The sequence below is a fragment of the Halichoerus grypus genome, chromosome 5, assembly GCF_964656455.1.
Source record: "Halichoerus grypus chromosome 5, mHalGry1.hap1.1, whole genome shotgun sequence".
Lineage (NCBI taxonomy): Eukaryota > Metazoa > Chordata > Mammalia > Carnivora > Phocidae > Halichoerus > Halichoerus grypus.
The window spans coordinates 180,812,348-180,832,457 of record NC_135716.1 but is presented as its reverse complement, the minus strand read 5'-3'; the positions used below and the strand labels follow the sequence as shown (position 1 = coordinate 180,832,457).

Sequence of the window (20,110 nt, the reverse complement as noted above, 5' to 3'; positions counted from 1 at the left end):
TCGGGGGTGACGTGCTCTAGCGCTGGCCACAGTGCCTAGTCCCGATGTGTTGGGGGTGGTGGCGCCGTGCCCCCCACGGACCCGCCCGTCAGAGAACCCGACTGCTGAGTTTACAATTTGCAGACCAGAATTTCCCCCGTGACCCTGTGGGAGGTCCAGAAGTCCAAAATAAGCCTCCTCTCCTGAGCTATTTTTTGGACTGCTTGTTATTCATTCTCCCATTCACACATGTATTGAGCCCCTACAGTATGCAGCCAATCTGCTGGGCTGGGGATACAAAGGATGAAGGGGGGGGGGTGTCACTCTCAGAGACCTCTCTGTCTCGTGGGGGAGGCCGGCCCGTCTCCGGTGATGACCTTCCCAGGGTGTGGTGGACCCGAGGCTGACCAGGAGAGGGTGGGGGGAGGTAGGTGGGCATTCCAGGTGGGAGGATGGCAGGTGTGGGAGGGGAGCGTGGGCTGGCGTGTGGCCGGGTAGGGGCCCCCGAGGACACTGGGGGGGGCCTGTGGGGAGGGGGCCGGGGCACAGGGTGCTCTGGGAGGGTGAGCTCTGATGTGGGTTCCTCAAGGCAGTGGCTGAGGGGCGACTCGGGCGACTGCACATTTGGGTCTGTCGTCTACCCTCTCGGCCATGGGTCCCTACAGCGGGAGGGCCTCCTCGTGGTGGACACAGGTTCCCGCACTAGTCACTAGTTTGCCCAGCACGCGTTCACTATAAATAGCCAGGTTTTGACCAGAGAGAACATTCTGGGCACAGCAGAGCTGGAGTGGTGTGGGTGGGGGTGCTGGGAAGAACTCATTTTCCTGCAGGATGCCCCTCACCCTCCAGCCCAGATGGGGGAGATGGAGATGGATGGAGTGTTGGGGACCTGGGGGTAGGCAGATGGGCTGGGCTTAGGGGCCCTGGAAAGCCAAGCTGGATGGTTTGGACGTAATGGAGGAAGAAGGGCACGCACAGAGCTCAGGTGGAGAAGACGCAGCTTTGAAGGGCCAGTCACAGAAATTCAGGCACCGTGCTGGGCTTGGAGCCCAGTCAGTGACAACGGTTACCACCCGGAGGCCGGTGGATCCCGCTGTTCATATTGTCGGCGAGGCCTGGAGGGCGGTGCGGCCCCATTTTACAGACGGGAAGACAGACGCTCAGGGCCACTGGGCCGTAAGGCGGGGAGCTGAGAGCCCAGGCCTGCAGCCTGGCTCCCGGGTCTACACCCTTACCCACCCAGCTCTGCCGCGAGGAAGGGTGAGAGCAGCAGAAATGAGTGGCCTGAGAGGCTAGAAGACCAGTTATCATGGTGGCCTGATACACTGGACGTGAGGAGTCACTGAGAGTCAGAAGGGGCCCCGGTTTGTGGGGATATGACCGCACCCCCAGCAGAAATGGGATTGGTGGCTCAGTGGAGAGGCCTCTTAATATGCTCTGTGTTACTGACTACTTTTTTAATTTTAATTGAGGTGAATTCCATATAGCCTAAAAGGGGCCATTCTGAAGTGAACAGTCCAGTTGCATTTATTAGTACATTCACAATGCTGTGTGACCCCCTCTACCTGTTTCCCAACGTTTTCGTCGCCCAAACGGAAACCTCGTACCCGCTAGCAGTCACTCCGCGTGCCCCCTCCCCCAGCCCCTGGCAGCCACCGGGCTGCCTTCTGTCTCTATGGATTTGCCTATTCTGGACATTTCCTATAAATGGAATCATCCACTCTGGGACCTTTTGTGTCTGGCTTCTGGCTAATTACGTTTGGCATGGAAGATTGCAGTGTTTCCTGAATAGAAGCTGGATTTCCCTTCCTGGCTCACTTGGGGGCCACTTGGAGGTGGGGACAGCTCCGTTCAGATGGCTTGTCTGAAATGCTCGCCTTGAGCTGTAAGCACCTGCCTTCCTCCCCGTATCCATCACCGCCGAAGGCCCGGCCACTGTCCTCCTGCTGATGGCCATCTTTTTCATTGTTTTAAACTTTTTCCTTTTAAAATGAACATCTGATGATGTCCACTCCCTTCTTGAGGCCCGTCAACAGTGACACTGCTCTTAGGGAAAATTCCCAAACCCGTGACATGGCCTTCAGGGCATGACCTTGTCTCAGGCTCACTTGGTGTTGCCACCCCCCATCTGGATCAGCAATGCCACTGTGTCCCCACGTGGACTGGCTCTGCGGCTGGGGGTCAGTAACTCATGGAGCTTCTTCTCTCCCAGGCCACATTTGCTCTGTGTCCACCCTTGACTGGGTCAGTGGCACCCCGGCCGTTGACTCTCGGGGGCCCCCTCAGAGCCACGGTGCCATCACTGTGGATGGGGTGGGGGCACAGTTTGTAGAAAGGACACCGCTGGGTTGCCCCCCCACACGGGAGAAGACCCGAGCTGTCATAGCTCAGGCGATGTTGGCTCTTTCCTTGTCGGAACCCCCGACAACTTTTCCCCCGCCTTTTCTCACCCGTTCTCTGGCTAACGTTTCAGTGAGGCTGTCTTGACTCCTGTCTGCTCGGAGTCGGATTCTTTTAGAAACAGTGTGAGCGTGATGAGATGCTTGCCATGTGTCAGGCACTGTTCTTGCTGCTGGGGCTGGATTCCTGAGGCTTCAAACAACCCGCGGAGTCCGGTCTGACCTCCCCCTTTCCAGATGAGGGGAGTGAGCTTCCGAGACGTTTTCTGAGTCGCTGGAGGGGACACGGCCGCGTGGATGTTAAAAGGCTGGCCTGATTCCACAGTCTGGGCTCTCTCAACTGTGACTGATGCACACACGGGGGTCATTTACCCCTGCTTATCGCCAGGCCTAACGCTGGAGGCGTGCGAAGCAGCCCGAGGCCCTCAGGAGTCTGATGGAGCAGGTGTGGGCAGGAAACGCCAGCTGACGGTCAGGTGTGCTGGGCAGGAGGGTTTGTGCTAGGCTGGCGGGCGGGGTCTCGTGGTGGGGGGGCAGGGAGGTAGAGTGACCCCAAGGAGGAGGGACTGGCCATTAGGAGGAGGATCACGGGAAGGCTGCTATGTATCGGGGAGGCCTGGAATGCCAGGTGTAGGGGTGGATAGGAGGTGTCCTTGCATCCCTTCCCTGCCCCATTCACCCCAAAAGCTGTTCCTAAGAGACAAGGATAAACTAGAAATTTTTGTCTCCATCCGCCTCCACCTCCTTCATGGAACACTCTGGACAGGTCCTCTTAGGAGTCCAAATCAAGCCCCTAGTCCTTTTCCTGGACACGCTGGGGGCTCTCCCGGCAGACCATTAACCATCGGCAATTTGGCTGCAGGTCTGACCAAGGCTGGGGTTTTTGGCTGGGGTGGTGCTGCACCTGTGGGCTGAACCTCTCCTGGGGTGAGAGAATGGGGAGGCTCTTTGAAGCTCCTGCACCCGCCAGAGCTAACTTCCCGCCATTGGAAGGCCACACAGGCAACGGGCCACGTTGGTGGGATCTGCCTGCTAGGCTGATCCCAGGGAGCCTCATGGGATCCTGACATAAAACACAGGATTCAGAGGATGGCAGGGTGAGGGGCCCCGTGCCACGTTCTTGGGGCACCTACATGGATTTCTGGGGGAGAAGCCCCTGGACAGATCCAGAAGATCTGGGAATCAGAAGCCCTTTGCTTAATTACTCTGAAGTTGGGGGGCAGGGGGAGATCTGTGAGGGTTTTTCTTGTCCGAGGGTCTTCGCAATTTGGAAATTTTGAGAAGCTCTAATGAGAAAAGTCACCTTGCCTTTGTGAAGCTTGGAGGAATCATTCTAAGGGGCAACGCCAGTGTGAAATACGTTTAATTATGTATAAATTATATATAAATGTCAGGGTCTCTTTGAGCCAACTTTCATCGTCTTTGGAGAAATGTGGTGTTCAAAAAGATAGGTATTTCCCCCCTCTCCTTCCAGATCTATCCTGTTGGGCCAAATTTGAGCTGTTTTGTATTTTGTATGTTTTGTCCTCCTGCCCCCACCCCATACCCCCCAGGGTTCTAGCAAGCCTGTCTTCCTCACCACTGTGTCACCCTTGGGGGTGTCTAGACATCTCGGATAAAGGGCTTTTGAGTTTTGTTTTTAAAGATTTTATTTATTTATTTGACAGAGAGAGACACAGCGAGAGGGGGAACACAAGCAGGGGGAGTGGGAGAGGGAGAAGCAGGCTTCCTACTGAGCAGGGAGCCCGATGCGGGGCTCGATCCCAGGACCCTGAGATCACCACCCCAGCCGAAGGCAGACGCTTAACAACTGAGCCACCCAGGTGCCCCATGGGTTTTGTTTTGTTTTTAAATTCCTTCATCATTCAGCCAACATGCGCTGAATGCCCGAGCTGTCCAGGCTGTCATGGTGCCTACACCGAGGGAGATGCCCAGACCGCACCGACCCATGCAACCATGTCTGAGCCGAGTCCTAAACTGAGACCGGGTCCCCCCATCCTTCAGGTGGCTCACCACCCCTGAGGTTTTGCTTTTTGCTGTCTGTGTTTATGTGCATTTTTTAAATGGAAAATTTGGAGCACATGCAGGTGCAGAGACTGGTCTCATGAGCCCCACATGTCCATGACCCAGCGCAATGGTACCACTGTTCATGTGTCTCTTTACTGTGCACGGGACACCCTCCTGTCTGGAAAGGTCCTGCTCAGGGGATAACATTGAAGCCCCAGAAGAGGCCAGACAGGGCTCTCGTGCTTTGGATGCCACATCCCCTGGCCCCTGGTTTCATGCAGAGCCTGGGCTGCCATGCCAGAATGGGAAGATGCATCATTTGAACCAGAGCAGTCTGACTTCGATCTTTTTCTTTTTTTTTTTTTGGAGGGGAGTAGGGTTCTGTGCGAGACTTAACTTTTGGGGAAAATTGAAATGAAAATAAGTTTGGGGGCCACTGTCCTAGAAGCAGACGAGGGGGTGGTCTTCTATGTCCTCCTGTTGCCTTTGCCCTTCCCCCAAAACATTTTGGTGAACGGGCAGGAGTAGATCAAGATCAATGTCGGGCCAGGCAGGATGGTCCTGCCCCGACTTGCTGGGTGTTGGGTACGAGATGTGACTTGAGGCGCCACTTTTTGGGTGTTAGGGATGTGACCTCTGTTTTCTTTCTGGGAAGGTGGGTTTGGAGCCTCCATGGGGAACCAGATAAAAGAGCTGTGTTCAGGCGAAGTAGAAAAATGGAGTTGGCTTTCGCTGCCTAAGCCAGAGAATAAGCAAACACTGAGATACAAGAGCCCTTGTGATGGCCAAGTTTTTTCCTTAGTGTCCTTGTTCCCCCTGCATTTTTAAAAAGACAAAGCAGGTAGAGCCCAACTTTTCTGGGTATTATAGTGGGATGCTGTCTCTTCAAGGCTCAGAATGTATACAGTAGGAGCTAATGCAGGATTCTTATTGAGGTAAAATTCACATGCCGTGCAGTTCACCCATTGTAAATGTCCACTCTGATGATTTTTAGTGACTGTGTAGTTGGGCAGCCAGCAGCCCAGCCTCGAATTCATTTCTCGCTACCCAGCGCGCTCTGCAGGTGGGAACTGGGGTCCGGGGCGGTGGGGGGGGGGGTTGCAGTTTCTAGTCTTGTGAGCACAGGTAGCAATAGAGGTAGGACCGTTTTGGAGGTTTCTTGGGTAAGCAGCTCATGAGCTGCATTTTGTGAGGATCGGGCAGTCTCGCACTTTGTCATCTCCCTGAGCGGCACAGTCCTGGAAAGCACCTGTTGAAGGCTGCCCAGGCAGAATTTGGGGCTGTTTGGAGGATATAAAGGGGAGGTGACCAGCAGTAGTGCATGCTGATTGTCCAAAGCCGGGCCAAGGCTGTGTATGTGTTTCCCCAGTGGACTGTGCACACTGACCACCTTTTCCTCCTGGGTTTAGACCAGTTTGCTTACTGTTTATTGAGCACTTACTATGTGTCAGTCACCATGCTTGGCACTTTCCATGCATTAACTTATGTACTCCTCCTGAGAGCCCTGTTAAGTGGAGTTGATTATGCCCATTTTACAGATGGGAAAACTGAGGCCCAAAAAAGTCACATAACTTGCCTGGGATCACACAGCCAGAAGTCAGAAGTCAGACTGGATGCAGACCCCGTCTGTGCTCTGAATCACTGCCCCACGAGGCCTCTGAGCATGTAGAGGCCCATGATCTAGTGGAATGGGGAGTGGGGTCAAAAGGCAGGAGCTATTGGGTCACCACACCGTGTTAAATTATGTGATTTGGGTGTGCCTGGGGTGCTCCGGGGGGATGAGACCTTTCTGGAGGAGAGAAGCCTTAGCCAGGCAAAGGAGAGGGCACAGGAGGGGTCCCCAGGTAGAGGAGGTGCCAGAGCACAGACTGGGTGAGAACTGGTTCCCGTCGGCCTGTCCCCGCTGCGTCTCGCTGGTCAGCCCTTAGCAGATGCTCAGTGGAAGCTGAATGAAGATGTGTTATTGGAGAGGCAAGAAACTGTAGATCCTGAATCTTGTGTTTTCCCCGTCAGGAGTGATCAAGACAACTTGAAAATGCCCTCAAATGCTCACTTGACATTTTCAACATCTCTGCTGGGCTGTGAGTAGATCCGGCTGTGTCCACTGAATCCTACCTCCCCTGCCCCCTCAAATAAACAAAACAAGTTGGCCAGCTGGGAGAATTGGGGGGGGCTTCCGGTTCTGCAAGCAGCCGTCCTGGAGCCCCCCCTGAAGGGCCCACACCCCAGCATCTTGACCCCCACCACCCACTTTCTGCACGCCCAGGGGGGTAAGAGTCAAGAGTGAGGTTTTCTTTTGGTTCATAAGCAAAAGGAGAGGGAAGAAATTAGGGAAGTGAGGGCAGGACCCCGGACACTTGCTTCTGCTTGTTGTCTAGTAAATCATGAAAGAATTTCAGACCATTACTATCTCATCCCCGAGCTGCCCTAGGCCAGACTGGGACGGAGGTCTTCTTACATCGTCTTGTTTTTCTCCAAGAAAAATCAGCCCACAGCATCAGACTTTAATTACCTTCCCAAGGGACACTTCCTGTGGATATTTCTAGTGACAAGTGGCTGAGGTCATGCTCCTACATAAAATTAGGGTTTTAAACTGGGTCACAAACTCAGATGCCCCCAGGGGCTGGGAAGGAGGCGCAAACAAAGCACCCGCTCCCGAGCCCGGTGGAAGGCTATAGGGAGGGAGGAGGACTGTGGCAAAGCAGAGTGCGTGTGTCCTGGGTCAGGGAGTGGCCTCTCCTACCCAGGGCAGTGGAGTCCACTGCACTATAGTGTCCGTTTCTTTGTCCCCCTAAGAGAAGCCAGGAATCCAGGCGTTTTTTTTGTTTGTTTGTTTTTAATGTAGGCAAATAACTTAATGGGTTGTTTTTTTTTTTATTTGAGACAGAGAGAGAGAGAGAACACAAGAGGGGGTAGGGTGAGAGGGAGAAGCAGACTCCCCGCCGAGCAGGGAGCCCGATGCGGGACTCGATTCCAGGACTCCGGGATCATGACCTGAGCCGAAGGCAGACGCTTAACCAACTGAGCCACCCAGGCACCCGGGTTTTTGTTTTTTAAAGAAACAACACAGAATACAATGTCTGAGCCCTCCCTGTACAGTGAGGAAGACAAGGCCAAGGAGCCCAGTGGGTCACGGAGCTTTGGGGCTCAGGAATCTGGGACTGGACCTGTGGGCGTCTGGCCTGGCCCCTCTCCACCTCCCCAGGCTGCCTCCTGGGTAAGGCAGCAGGGCTGGAAATCAAGTCGGCCAATTTCACTGCAGCAAGAGGGACAGAACCCGGAGGGACAGAGCCCTACAGCCGTCCTCCACCCACCGTAGCTCCTGATGAAAGGCACCTACCGCAGAGTCCCCACACATTGCTGCCTGTTGGCCGCCAGACCCAAAGCACGTCACCTAGATCGTGTCTTGTGATCCTGACAGTGCTTCTGGTAGGTTCTGTTGCCCCCATGTTACAGATGAGGAAACTGAGACCCGCAGGGGTTCAGCTCACTGGATGCAGTGGGATCTGATTCCTGAGCCAGGGCTTCTCATCGCCGAGTTTCACAAAGTGTAAGGAGCGCATTTCACCCTCGACCTGGTGCGAGTCGACGCGCCCTCGTGTTCGGCCGCGGCCAGGGCGTCACCTGCAGTGTGGGGGACATCGGGCCACCCGCTCCCCTCCTGGACGGGAACCTCGAGAGCACAGGCGGGACCGCGGCGCTGCTCACAGGCTTGCTGACTAATTCCCTTTGCAAACGGTTCAGTTTCACATGCTTGAGTTTCCAGTAACTACGTGGGTGGATTTGTTTCATTTAAGGGGAAAACAAAACAAAACAAAACATGGAGGGGGTTTTCTTTCCCAAGAAGAGGACTCGCCAATTATGGGTTTAGTGCGTGTGGCTCCGGGCATCCCGGTGCGGTTCCACCGCCCGCGGGGCCTCTTGGCAGGCGGACTACGAAGGAGAAACTGCTTAGTCATGTACAAGCGGGGACCAGGTGCGGCAGGTCAGAGAGGTGCAGCGGCCCCGATGCTCTTCCCCACTCAGCCTCTGGGCGGGGGGCGGGGGGTCGGTGCCAGGTGGGACAGCTGGCCTCACCCACCGTGGGGCACCCCCCCGGGGGACCTGGCCTGGGAAGGAGACACTCCCCAGCAGGCCCGGCCGCCTGCTTCAGGTGAGTTGGAGAGGGTGGTGTGCCCAGGCACGTTAGAGGCCGTCCCCAGGGGACACAGGAGGGGTGGGTGTGGGTGGGCGTGGGTGTGTCTTCCCGCACAGGCGTGACCAGATAATATTAGTGTGCTGGTTTGCCAAGGGCATCGGCCATGCAGGGCAGACGTTTGTGTCGGCCTGGGGCAGGATCCTGGGGTCTCAGCTGTCCCAGGCGTGACCCCTTCAGCTGCTGGAGGGTGAGGGGGTGAAGGTTGTGGCAAAGGGGCTGATAGATGGAGCGGGTACTAGGGGGTTCGGGGCAGTTGCTGTTTACCAAGAGATCGGGGACTGTTTGGGCATCTTGGAGCCCATATGCGTCCCACGGCCCCAGGACACCAACGCAGCCCCGTGTGATGTCTCTGGTTCACGGGTTTCGCCTCTGGAGGAAGCCACCTTGGGAAGCTGTGTAGAGTCTGGGTGTGGGGGCTGGAGCAGTTAGGATCCTGGCTTGGGAGTCAGGTGGAGGTGGCTGGAGTCCTGCTCGGCCACCTGCGTCTGTGATCTGGGCCTCAGTTTCCTATCTGTGAAACGGGGGTGTAAGAGTACCCCATGGATGGAGTGTGTTGACATGGGTGAACTTAGGTGCTGTCCTTCCCATAACTGGGATTCAAGGCCTGAGGTGGGGTGCCTTCCTGCTCCAAGGGAACATGCCTCGGAATTTATGATCTTTAGTTCTGGCCTTTGAGAACTTGCTTGGTGTGCTTTCTGGAAGGGAAGAGGGCAAATATACAGTTAACTCTCAAACAATATCCTGTTAGGCAGAGGGTCATAAAGGCAATGAGAGGTGAGCGAGTTCTAGAGTACTTAGCTGGGATTCAGAGTTTACTCTCAGCAGGCGAATCCAGGAAGGCTTCCTGGAGGAGGCGATGTTAAAGCTGAGCCTTAGGATGTGTAAGAACTGGAGAGGGAGAAGGAAGGGAAGAAGGGAAGAGATCTGTCACTGGCGGAAGAGGCTGTCCGTATCCCACACCACCAGGAGCGCGGATGGTGCCCAGCGCGTAGGAAGTGCTTAATAAATACCCTCAAAATCAAGGGCTCCGGGATTTCTAGTTTAGGTATTTGGGAACCTATTTTTATAGTTCTCTTTTTTATAGATGTGGAAACTGAGGCTCCAAGAGGCCAAGTAATTTGTCTGGGATCCAGACTGGAAGCTAGAATCAAAACTCATGGCCTTCCCAGGGCGAGGGCTGAGGGGTGGAGGGTCTGCGTGTGTGTGTGTACATGGGAGGGGGATCTTCACGTCACCAGGTGGGAAAAGACCATTTCAAAGCCACATGTAACTGATTTCCTGTGGCAGGGGAGCCCCTGCAGTTCCACAGGCTTCTTGAATGGGTGCCTTTTATTCTTCGTCGACCCTCCCTTCATCCCACATGTTGGCCCAAGGCCTCTGTGTGCCGGGCTCTGTTCTGCCCTGGTTGCTGAGTGGGGCATGCGGACGGCAAACACAGACACGGGCCAGGACCGAAGGGGAGTCCTGCCCCTGTGTCCTTGCCCTCGTTGGGTTTTTAAGCCCATGCTATTCTGGAACTTTCCAGTACCCTGGGGGCCTGCCCTGGAGAGCCCAGGCTGGGTGAGACGGGGTGACTGGGCGTCCCCCAGGAGCCAGGGGAAGCGGGGTGGCCGGGCTCGGCCCCTGACAGCCAGGTGGGGACCACAGGAAGCCGGTGCACTCACTCCCTTTCCGGGCAGGTTGGGGAGACGTGGCATTTGTTCTGGGAAGCTGCGGCGTGGGGAGGGATGGCGTTTCCTGTGGCCTGCTGGGGGAGGGGCTGTGGGCCTGGGCTGCCGGCGGGCGAGGGGCGAAGGTGGGCGAGGGCACCGGGGCCGCGGCCGCCGTGCAGAGCGGGGGGCTCCACCACCCCCCTCTGGTCGCTCTCCGGCTGCCCGGCCCTCCAGGTTGCCGCAGGGGTGGGGGGGGACAGGGGCGGGAACGAGGACAGGGTCCTGCCCCTGTGGCCCACAGGGCGCCCCTGCCGCGCACCTTCCAACCTCCGCTCTCAGGCTCCCCGTGCCCTGGGAAGACCATGAGGTTGGATTCTGGCTTCTGACCTGGAGCCTTTTGGAGTCTCACGTTCCGCATCTGTAAAAACTCACCTTGCAGAGTCGCCGCAGGGGCTCCACGAAGCTCGTGGGGTGGCTGCCCCGTGGACAGTTGTCTGCTTCATTCAGAGAATTGCTCCCTGGCGCGTGCGCCATCCGGGGGGCTCACCCCGTTCCATGCAGGCTGGGGACGCAGCCGGACGAGGCAGGCGCCTGCCCCGGAGGATTTGCCGTCTGTGGTGGGGACGGCCGCTTGAGCTGTAATTACAACACGGTGTGACTGGTGCAGGGAGCGCTAATAGGAGGGCCCCCCGGCCCAGGAACCCAGCCTTGGGGAGGGTCGTCCTGGGGCAAGCCCTAAGGAGTAGGTAAGGACGGAGAGGTGGGAGCCGGGGGGCAGCGTGGGGAGCCCAGGAACACCATGCGGGCTGCAGGTCAGTGTGTGGACCTGGCGGGCTGGCCAGAAAGGAGGCAGACGGAGGCCGGGCCTCGTGTTGTTCACCCTGCCCATGGAACACGCCCCCCGCCCCTACCAGATGGGGGCTTCACCTCACACGCTACCCCCCATCTGGGGCCTTGAAGTGCAAGGACAGGAGGAGAGGTCGGCAGGAGGGATGAAGAGAGTCCCGGGGGCCCTCCTGCTCCACCCCCTCCCTGGGACCCCACTGAATTGAGTTGAGGAGGAGGCGGAGACCGTCTTGGGTCAGAGGCTGCGTGAAGCCGCCTGGCCTGCAGGGCTCATGTGGAGTGGGGAGATGGGGCAGAGGGGGAGTTGGATTGGGGCGCCAGGGTGTGATGGGTTTCATGTGGCTCTGAGGTGTGGGATCCTTCCAGTCCCAGATGTGGCTGGTGTGGTTTCGGTGGGGGAGTGATGTGGATAGGGCCCCCTCTCGAAGGGTGGGGCTTCAAAATCACTGTCCAGCCTGGTGGTTAGAGACAGGTTAGCCTGTTTTGAGAGAGCTCCGGAGTCCATACCCACTGGTCCTGTGGTTGCTTGAACTACTGGCCTTGGGTGGGAAGCCTGTCCCCAAGCCTCCAGCCCCAGACTTCCTGGGAGGACCCTGGCTGGGTCTGGCCCTGGGCTGGCCACCTGCCTGCCTGCTCCTGGGGTCAGAGGCAGGACACTCTCCTTTTCCAAAACGTGGAGGGGAATCTGGACTTTCAGTCCCCCTGGGTCAAATGACTTCTGTTGTGACAGCCAGACTCACCTGCTCAGGACAGGGCCAGAGCCCCCTGCCAGGGATCCCAGATGTCCAGGCTGGTGTCTCTTTCTCGCTGTTTCTGGGCGCCTCCCACCCCCTACTTTGGTTTCTTTTTGCCTCCCTCTTTGATTTTCACAGCAGAAACTCCTTCTGCAAATATTTACTGAGCACCCGCCATGTGCCAGCCATTGTTTTAGGCAGGGGGTCACAGCACAAACAAAACAGACCCGAGGGTGATAATCAACCATTGTTGTGTCTGGGGCGAGGGCCGCCCTCTGTGTGGCGGGAGCATCTCTATCTTGTGGGTCTACCTGCAACACCTCCACCCCCCGTCCCTCCCCCTGCTGGGCTTTAAGCTCCTCTCACCTGTCCTCCCCATTGCCCTTTACAGATGTGGGTATTCCTGCTCCCTTGTCTAGCAGGTCTTGGAAGGTCCTAGAGAGCCAGGAGACCCCTTTGCATCTTGTTGTTCCAGAGCACTCGATTGATGGGGCATCTTGTACCCAGTGGGTTTGCCTGGTGTTCCCAATTTATTCCTTGACCCTCGGAGGAAGCATGTACCCACCCCCTTCCGCTTTGCGAGTATTTCAGGCATTCAGACTCAAAAATGCTCCAGGAGCAGGAGAAATGGCTCACCCCACGTCACTGAGGGGGCTGGTGATATGGAGCTGGGGCTGGTCTCCATGCTCAGTGCCCGTCCTGGGGGCTTGTGAGGAAGCCGGGAGGCACCGCACCGTGGGGTCTTGAGAGATGTGGTGGGAGTCGCTGAAACTCCCCCCAGGGCAGACACCTTGGTCCTAGCACCGTGGCTGGGACGCCACGAGGGCTCAGTGGGAACTTGTCGAATGAATGAATGAACGAGCTAGCCGACCTTTTCACCAACAACCGAGAAGTCAGCGTCTTTGATCCAAACAGCTCATATTGCGAGGTTGCCTGTGGCTGTCTGTCTGTCACCATGAGGGCAGGGGCTCTGTCTACCTCGTTTGGCAGCCCGGGTGCCTGAGACAGTGCCTGGCACATGCAGGACTGAATGGGCCGATTGTTTTTCAGACTTGGCTCGATCCCGGCTGTGGGGCTGACCACACCCCCAGGTGGATGCGCCCCACTCCAGCTGATCATGACCTTCCTTTTGAAGGTGCCCTGGAGGATGGGCTCTGTGTCTCTTACTTCTTTGGGGGCGGATTTTTCATTTATGTCGCTGGTGGTTTTGAGGCCATACCTGCTCTCGTGGCTGGTTGAGGTGGGATGGAATTATGGGATGCTCTGCTCATGAAAGGCTGGTGTGACTGGGAGGGGTCACCCCCCCAGGCTCCAGCAGAAGACCCTCTCGCCCTTTAAAACAGGCATCTTCTCCTCTGCTCCGTTCACATCTCGGACTCCCTGAGTCTCTGACCCACTCCCCAGGCCAAGGCAAGGGACACACTTTGGCTGAACAAGGCATCAGTGTGCCTACAGGTGCTGGAAACAGCCCTGTCCCCCTTGGAACCTTCTCCTCTGACCCCCCCACCCCCACACCTGACAAAAGCCCTTAAACCTTTCTAGTTCAGTCTGTGGGGGCATCCCAGGTGGTTTGCATTCCTAGGGCTTAGCCGATGCTCTAAGCATGTGTGTGGTGGAATTTCCAAATATCCTGGATGGCACAGGGTGTCCTCCAAGCCCCGGGCGGGGGGAGAGAGCAGACCCCGTGTGACTTTTGCATGCATGCCCTGACCTCTGGCCATCGCCTTGGTACCTGCCGGGGAGGTGTCTCGGCAGCTCGGCTCTGCAGACCTTTGGGGAACACTTACTATTTGGCTAAACGTGGGTAGGAGGGCTGCTGGAGCCGTGAGGAGCCGTGAGGAGCCGTGAGGGAGGCAGTACTACGGCAGCTCATTAGTACTGTACTTGATCACCTCTGAGACCCACAGAGAGGAAGGGTCACCTTTTTTTTTTTTTTTTAATAAGCTGCCGACGGTCACCGGACCCTGCCGTGGACTCCAGGACCAGCCTGATCTCGGCGATGTTAACCGTGAGTCATCCTGAGTCATGAGAGACAGGATGGGGGCATGGGACTGGCCAGAGGCACGGTCGGGTTCAGGGGGGAGGTTCGTTCAGCTGCGGTGGGTAACCCGGGTGGCTGTTCTGGGCAGAGTGGGGCTGGGGAGTGAACGACAGCAACAGCGAGGTCCGTGCTCGCCGGGTGTGGTCACAGCTGGGCTCTGCAGCCTCCAGCCCAATCACAGAGCAGCCACGAGGTGTCTGTTGTGCAGAAGGGCAGAGCCATCCCGGGTACCGCACGCCTGGGAATAGCGATGGGCAGGGGCTTTCAGCACCTGCTCCGCTGAGCTCCCATCCTATGCGGCAGGGATGTGGTAGCTCTTTAGTAATGACCCAAATCCCTGGGACTTAGTCCCTGGTGCCTGAGCTCCTTCTTTGCCTTGGACCCGTCTCTGTGGCTTCCTTTCAGGAGCGCTCGGTACGAACCAGGCACCGGGACGCATGCGCACCATCACCTAACCCCGAAACCACCCTGTGACACAGATAGGGTTCTTGGCCTCCTTTTGCAGATGGGGCAACGGAGGACCAGAACATCTCAGGTCCTCGCTGGGGAAGGGGCAGAGCCGGGCTTTGAACCCATCTCTGATGTTCACAGGTTTTCCGTAGATTTGCGTTGGTTTTTCCTCCCCAGTTCGAATGGTGACCTGACCAAGTCCTGACCGATGGTTGAATGAGAGCAGGTGTCTATGACTAAGGCCCAGGGTGACGAGTGTTCCTCAAAGCTGTATGAGAAATGGTGTAATTCTTGGGGAGAGGTGTGCTTACAGGGTCCTGGGCCAACATTCTGGGGAGGCCAGGACCGCCTCTGGTTCCACCAAGGCTGAAAACTGGCAGAATATTCCAGAGGGCCAGGAGAACCAGAGCAAGGTGGCAGGTCGTGGTGCTGTGGTCAGCCCTGCTCTGGCCACTCCGACGGTCAGCAGGAGGTGGAGGTGCAGCCGTGGGGACCCCCGTGATGGGGGGGAGTGCCGTGTTGGACCATCAGACACCTCCAGCCCCCCCACCCCAGCCCCCTTTCCTTTGTCGTCTGGCTGCGTCAAACGTCTGGGCTTGCAGGGAGGTTCCTGAATGGGCCTTGGAAATAGGTCACTCCCTTCCCGTGCTGCCGGCACTGACCCCCATGTGACCTTCCCCGTGGTGACAGTGTCTGGCTGTCCCTCTTTGATGCTGTCTGTGGAGGGGCTGCGAATGTCTGGGGCCACGGTGCCCCGCCCTACCCCACCCCACCCCTGCTCTGGCCTCCGAGGACCTCACCACCTCAGCAGCCCCTCCTCCCCTCTGCCGTACTGGAAAGGGGAAATCCACACTCCTGACCCTCTGTCTGAGCATCCGACCTTTTCCTCTCCATGAAGTGCCCCGGCTGGGCTGGCGGCTCTGACCGTCTGGATGGAACAGACCAATTCCTGCTGGGCTGGAGCTGACGGGGATGGGCGGCTCCACCAGGCCCCTCTCTGGCCCTCCAGCCCCTCTGCCTAGTGCTCAGCAGTGGACGTTCCTTCCAAAAAATCACTGGGGTTTTTCCATTTCCCCCCCTGGCTGGCTTGGGGAGCCATCCCTCAGGGCCTGCAGGCAGAGATCACGGTGAATCTTGGAAGATGCTTCCACGTAGCCCGGGTGCCAAGGATGACCCCAAAGGTCCCCGCTCGACATCTCCTGATGACCAGAAGGCAGTGCTGGGCTGCGTTGCCCCCTCACCTGGGCCTGGAGCCCTGTCTGCCATGGAGGGCTTAACTTGGGCTTAATTTTTAGTCTTGGGATCCAGATGTGCACAAAGCAGAGAATGGAGAACACCAGACCCATCTCCCCTTGAGGAGGTGGTCTCTTTCTCACAGCTGGCTGCCTGTGTCTTTGGGCGCCTAGGGCCCCGCTGGGCGGATTCTGGGGAAGTGGCCTTTGCAGATCCGGCCCCCATGAGACAAGGCTGTGTCCACACCACCGACGCTCCTGCTGGGCGTCCAGTGGGTGAGGAGTCAGGGTCTGCTGCGATGCTCACAGATGGGGGTGCCGTGCAGTGCGGGGCCTCGGAGCCGTGGGCTGTGGGCCTCCTCCCTTCCTTCCTCCCTGTGGCCGGTGGGAAGTTCGGGGGGAGCTTTTCTGCAGGAAGGAGAACCAGGATACAGACCCCAGGGCAGGGGGTCACGTCAGGCTCGATGCGCACCAGCCGGGGGTGGGGCACCCGAAGTCCAGCTCCAGAATCCCTGGTTGCTCCATTCAGGGACAATTCCTGGGGGTTTTCTCTGTTTCTTTTTCCTACATTTTTTAGGGCATATCTTTTATGCGTGCCAAAGCAGGGGACCAAATCCCGGTGGATAATCACGCCTTCATGTTTCTCTTAGCAAGTTGCAAGTTGATGTGTTCGATGCAGCTGGGATGGGCTCGGGTGGGCAGCACTTCGTTCTTTTCACCGTGTGGACCCACTGCGGGCGCGGCGCCGACACACAGTGGGGCTGCGCATTCCCTCACGGCAACGAATTGTGTCCCGATTAGCTGTGGTCACATCTGCTGCCCTCCTCTGTGGCGGGTCCCACCGCCGTCCCATTGCTCACCGCGTAGTAGGTCCTCAGGGAGGTCCTGGTGGGGAACGTGGGTTGTGTTCGGTGCTGTTTGCACGTGCCTTGCCGTCCTCTGGTGTCTCTGGGCCCAGCCTCAGAAGGGTCCGCTTGGAAGGGCTTGGGTCCTGGACACTGTGTCCCCGACAGGGAGGCCAGACGGGTGGGGATGGGGCAAAGTCAAGACAAAGGCCTGGTTGTGCCCTCGGAGAAAACCCAAACCTGGTTTCCCTGAGGCTGGAACAGCCAGCGCCCGGCTGCCGTGTTCCCATAAAGGGAACTTTGTGTGTGGCTCCCGGCGGGAGGAGGAGGTGGCCAGCCCCTCCCAGCACCCAGCCTCCCCCCCCCCCCCCCCCCCCGGGAACGGGTGTGACCGCCTGGAAGGCACAGCCCACTGTGATGATAACTCCTGCGATCCTTGACCTCTCTGAGCCGACACTGGCCAGACGGTCGCGTTTGGGACAATCGGTCTGTTCTCCCAGTGTCATGGGGCCAGCATTGTCGGGTCCAGACCAGACACATTCCTTCTTGGAAACCCGAGTGGGTGGGGGCGGTAGGGACGAGGCTGGGGTGGGAGGTGCCCTGTGAGCGGGTCTGTGCCAGGCGGGCAGTGGGGGGCGGTGGGGGGCTGCGGGAGTTCCGTCTGGAAGCCCAGCCACCTTCCAGCTGCCGCCCCTGAATGGAGGGCTTGTGTGGATCCTTGAAGCTGGGACCCCAGGGCTCAGCGTATGGCAGCTGGCGGAGGCTGCTTCTGCTCCTGCTGCTGACTCGGGGTTTTCCAGGAAAGAACAGCGGGTGCAGGCCGAGGAAAGGGGCCAAGATTGTCTCCTGCTGCCTGGGCACTCGCCTGCCCTGCACACTAGGGATGGTTTGGGCTCTTTAGAGGTGAGCTCTTGCCGTGTTTGGAGACTGGGTTCTCAAGGAATGAGGGGGCTGGAAGGCAAGTGGGGGCAGGGAAGCTGCAGATCCGTTGGGGGAAGTTTCCAGAGCCGATAGGGGACAGAGAGGGGGATGCCTGACTCCACCTTCCGGGAGGCGGTCCGTGTAGGTGGCATTTCTGTGGAGCTTGGCAATGTGGAAGGTGGCACCATAGAATGGAAGGAGCTGCTCACTCATTCTACAGGTATTCATTGAGCACCTGCTGTGTACCAGGCCCCGGAACATAGAGGTGAACAAGACACCTGCCCTTACGAAGCAAGTATTCTCACTGGGAAACAGGTCTTAAGCAGATAACCAAGAATGTCATCGGAAGGTGCTGTGGGGAGGAGCTGAGATGGGTACAGGGACAGGACTGCTGGGGGCAGAGAGCGTTTGCCATGTAAAGTAGGGTAGCTGGGGGGCGCCTGGGTGGCTCAGTCATTAAGCATCTGCCTTCGGCTCAGGTCATGATCCCGGGGTCCTGGGATCGAGCCCCACATCGGGCTCCCTGCTCAGTGGGAAGCCTGCTTCTCCCTCTCCCACTCCCCCTGCTTGTGTTCCTGTTCTCGCTCTCTCTCTTTCTGTCAAATAAATAAATAAAATCTTAAAAAAAAAAAAAAAGTAGCATAGCTGGGAAAGGCCCCTGTGATGAGGCGACCTTCGAGTGGAGGTCTGGTGGAAGTGAGGGTATGGCCACCCGGGTACCCAGGCCCAGGGCACCTGGTACCATGCAGAGGGCTTGGGATGTGCAAAGGCCCAGAGGTAGGGGCTTGGCATGTGCCGGGAACAGCCAGAAGGCCAAGGAGGCAGGACAGAATGTGGAAGGGGAGAGGGGGTGCAGGAGGCTGGGCTGTGAGGTCCTGCGGACCACTATGAGACCCCTGCCTTTCAGCGGGGGGATCCACTGGAGAGTCTGGGCAGAGGAGGCTGGTGTTGAGGCCCAGGAGGGGACAGTGAGGTGGTAGGATGGCTGGGTTCTGGATGGATTGAGGGTAGGCCTGACGGGGTTTGCTCCTGGACAGGCTTGGATTTCTGCCCCACCAGAAATTTTGTATGTAGCATGTCCATGGATAAGGTACGCCGCTGTGAGCCCAGGTTGTTCCTTCCTCCTTCAGCTGACATTTATCTGGCACCTGCTGTGTACCAAGCTCTGGGCTGGGTGCTAGAGCAGCCTGGTCCCTGCTTCAAGGAGGGGAAGACAGGAAAGAACACCAGCCACAGTATCTCCCCCTGGAGCAAGCCGACCAACGGGCAGGGCTTGGGTGCTCAGCACATGTTCGAGAAACCGGTTAATGAATGGAAAGAACACACAGGTACTGAGAGGCACAGAGTAGGGGAGGAGGTCAGAGGCTTTCCAGAGGGAACCTGAATCTGGTTTCAAAGTCTCCGTGAAAAGAAGCCTGGTAACCCCAGGATGCTTGGGTGGAAGAAACAGTATGAGCAAAAAAGTGGTCTTCAAAAAGCTTGGCTTGTGAGTCGATTAGGACTTTCCCAGTTGCAAAGGACAGACAACCCAGGTCTAAATAGCTTTAGGCAAAAAGCAACTGGTTTGCTGAACTGGATGAAGCAGCTCAAAAGTCAGGAGGTTTCAGGCATAGCTGGATCCAGAGGCTCAAACCCTGGCATCGGCAAGTGCCTCTCGCCCTTTAAGCATCTGCCTTCTTTCTTTCTGGCCTGGTTCTCAGAAGGTCATTTAAACCAACGTGCCAGGATCGGTTCTGACTGGTGTGCACCCTCACTGTCACGGGGGTGGGTGATGCCCTGATGTAGTCGCCTGAGCCTGGGTGCCCACCCCTAGAGCCTGGAGTAGAGCAGGATCCCGGGAGCAGGGAGGGGGAGCCCTCCTAGACAGAATCGAGGTGCCGGCTGTGGGCAAAGGAGTCAGACCCCCACCCCAACTTGTTAGGGACCCCGTGCCTGTTTTCATCAAGTGGTTGTGTTTGTTTGGTGGGCGAGGCTGGTGGCAGGGAAGGATTGGGAATGAGGCCAGAAAGGTAGTCAGAACCAGGTCATGAGACGCTCTTATATGTGAGAGTTTGACCGTTATTTTTGAGGTGGCCCTGTGCCTGGTACATCGTGGTCGCTCAGTACACCACCTGTCTCACGGACGCCACCAGATGGTTCCAAGCAGGGAAGCAGCACAGTGGGATGAGTGAGGCGGCACGGCGCAGGGCCTGGGCAGGGCTGGTGGCCGGCTGGGAGGGCGCGGGCAGTCCGGACCTCAGGAGCGGGCTCCGCGCACGGCCGGGGGTCAGGGGAGGCCCGCCCCTGCTCCTGCCTCCTCGGTGGCGGGCTCCCGTGCTTGTTCTCATGCTCCTCTCCCTGGGAGGCCGTCGGGACCAATTCGGGTGGCAGAGTTGAAGCCCGGCATCCTCATCCTGGCGGCCGTCATCTTACCAGGGAGCTGTGGCCTTCGCTTCCCTCTTAGCTGCAGGCTGATGTTTGTGGCGGATGAGCAGGGTGTGTTTCTCGAAAAGCAGCCAGTTGCCCGGTGAGGCCAGGCCGCCTTTTCACTTGGGTGGCCCTGCTTCCTGGGCTGGCACTAAGCTCCCTGCGGTTGAATTTTTTGCTTCATAAAGCTCGAGGGAAGATGTATTTGTGTCCCCGCGTCTGCCCTGACTCCTCCCAGGAGAGAGAAGATGCTACAAGAGGTCTGGGGTTCCTGAGGTCAGAGTGCATTCTGTCGGTCCCCAGGGCTGTGGCTGGGCTGGCCCCTGGCATTGGAGAGGTCACGCGGAATGTTCTCTGTGGGGCTGAGTTTGTCCTTCCCTGCCTTTGGTGGGTGGGACTG

The 20,110-nt window shown here is 57.7% G+C and overlaps 1 protein-coding gene across 6 annotated transcripts in view; it reads left to right on the top strand.

Moving 5' to 3' along the window:
- SPSB1 (splA/ryanodine receptor domain and SOCS box containing 1) overlaps window positions 1-20,110 on the top strand; it is a 72,319-nt gene that overhangs the window by 8,065 nt on the left and 44,144 nt on the right. For 3 of the 6 annotated variants that reach the window (XM_036090496.2, XM_078073828.1, XM_036090498.2), the window contains exon 2: window positions 13,760-13,823. The exons of 2 other annotated variants lie outside the window; for them this stretch is intronic. The gene's annotated coding sequence lies outside the window, so the exon portion shown is untranslated. Of the gene's footprint in view, window positions 1-6,412; window positions 6,467-13,759; window positions 13,824-20,110 lie in introns of those variants that run through there. One more of the 6 variants, XR_013448397.1, reaches the window with a different exon arrangement.